Here is a 2259-nt window from a genome sequence, read left to right as displayed (position 1 = left end):
ATCTCACCACATTTGGGCTTTCCAGCTCAGGAATCCTGGGAGAAGGGTTATGGCACCCCGTGTCCCAGCCCAGGGGTGAAGGGACAGTGAGGGACAGTCCTGGGAATGTCCAACGGCGGTGGCAGGAGAGCTCATCCCACCCTGATCCCACCCACGGAGGGGTTCCAGCTGCAAACAGCACGGACACCCTACAGCCCCTCACGTCACCTTTGGGGACCCTCAGCAGAGCGGGGACCACGTGGGGCAGTTTGGGCACTCACATGGGGCAGGGTGCTCCAATTATATCTGTGTTAATTACCCTGGAGGTTTCTGACAGAGAAAAGATGCAGAAAAGTGGAGTTAAATCATTCTCTTGCTGCAAATCTGCACAGGGGAGCAGATCCTGTTTGCACTATTATGAGATAATAACAGCATTAAACAGGACATAATTATGGCCTCGTTAGTTATGGCCCTGCCCGTTTATTTGGGGGATTCAATCTCTCTATTCAGACCACAGGCTTGACCTGGCCTAAGAACCCCACTGAAATGACAAAGTTTTCCCTTTTGGAAGTGCCTAAGAGTTAATAAAATCCACTGATAACCAAACAAGCACAACTCCCGCTGGGTCTCAGGTGCCAGGCACGGCGGACATGGCTGGGACAAGGTGACACTTTCCTCCAAGGTGACATTTTCCCCCACACGTGGGGAGGGTTGGCACAGACTCAGGGGATGGTTTGGGCGGAGGGGACTTTCCAAAGGTCCCCGTGCAGGTCCCTGCAGTCCCCCCCCCGCCGCGATGGCATCTTTCAAATGTTATTTATGTCCTGCTCTGGCTTTTTTTAATAAAGGAGGAAAACTTCCCTCCCTTCCTCCTCATTTATTACAGGCATTACGTTAAACATGGTTTCCTCTTAAATTCGACCTAACCCAATTAATATTAATATTGCCCTGATCCAGGCTGATCTCATTAGTGTTGATATTTAATATTTTCTGCAAGTTGTGCTGAAAATGAGCTTCTTGCTTTTCAGCGAGTCTGCAAAGAAGGAACGGCGTTTTCTTCCAGTTTAGGAATGCGGGATGGGAATAAGGAATGGCCTGGGGCAGGGAGTGCTGGATCCAGTGGCTCCGGGAGCTGGGGGCACCGCCTGCCCGGGCACGAAAAGTTCTTGACAATTACCACAGACCTGGGGCCTCAGCAGGGAGGGAATCACGAGGAACCACCTGGATAAAGTGCATCCTTTTTATTCAGAACAAAATTCCCCTTTTGTTTTGGATCCAGCAGCAAATAATCGCGACCCTCAGAGTATCATAAAATCACAGAATGATCTTTAAGGTCCCTTCCTGCCCAAACCGCTCTATAAATTACAAATAATCTCCTTTTGTGCACAGAGCCTGAGGAGATGATGCAATGAAAACTCCCCCGTTCAGTGGATGATGTGTTCCTCCTCCTCCTCCTCCTCCTCCCAAACCACAGGATGAATCTTTCCTTGCCATGACCCCATGGTTTTAGGCCAGGCTGCTTTCCTTCACCCCTGCCCCCTCTCACCACATCCTGGCTGGTGCCCAGCACAGCCCTGTTTTAGCACAGAAACAGCTCTGTCAGTGCTGGCCTTGCCCACTCAGCTCTGCAAACCCATTTTTAGGTGATTTAATGCTGTGCCCCAGCGCCCCCCGAACAGTCACCGGGGGGACACACGCGGGACAACCTCAGGTTTGGGACAACCTCACCTGGGAGCTGGGGGAGCAATCAGGGTTTGTTTGAGGCTTTTCATAAAATGACCCCATTTGGATCGGGAGGGACCTCAAAGCCCACCCAGTGCCACCCCTGCCATGGGCAGGGACACCTCCCACTGTCCCAGGCTGCTCCCAGCCCCAATGTCCAGCCTGGCCTTGGGCACTGCCAGGGATCCAGGGGCAGCCCCAGCTGCTCTGGGCACCCTGTGCCAGGGCCTGCCCAGCCTCACAGGGAACTATTCCTGCCCAATCTCCCATTCCGAGGGGATCCCGTGCCGTGCCCCAGAGCAGCCCCACAGCACCTGCCTGGTTAAACCTCCTGAGATTCCCAGGGGCCGCTTGAGGAGCTTGCCCAGGTCCCTGAGGCGCTAAAACAGAGCTGGCAGCGGTGGGATTCGAACCCACGCCCCCGCAGGGACTGGAGCCTTAATCCAGCGCCTTAGACCGCTCGGCCACGCTACCCTGGCACGGCGCCCCTCGGGAATGGAGCTGGAGCCGGGATCCGGGATCCGGGATCCGGGATCCTACGCCTGGCAACGGCGCCTC

General features: G+C 54.7%; 1 non-coding gene across 1 annotated transcript; it reads right to left on the bottom strand.

The window, feature by feature from the left end:
* Positions 1-2093: 2093 nt before the first annotated feature.
* On the bottom strand, positions 2094-2175 carry TRNAL-AAG. Its single transcript has one exon. It is a non-coding gene; the product is annotated as a tRNA-Leu (tRNA).
* Positions 2176-2259: the final 84 nt, after the last annotated feature.

The sequence above is a fragment of the Corvus brachyrhynchos genome, unplaced genomic scaffold (assembly GCF_000691975.1).
Source record: "Corvus brachyrhynchos isolate BGI_N302 unplaced genomic scaffold, ASM69197v1 scaffold720, whole genome shotgun sequence".
NCBI classification, from domain to species: Eukaryota; Metazoa; Chordata; class Aves; order Passeriformes; family Corvidae; genus Corvus; species Corvus brachyrhynchos.
The sequence above is the reverse complement of the archived record's forward strand: the minus strand, read 5'-3'. Positions and strand labels throughout refer to the sequence as shown.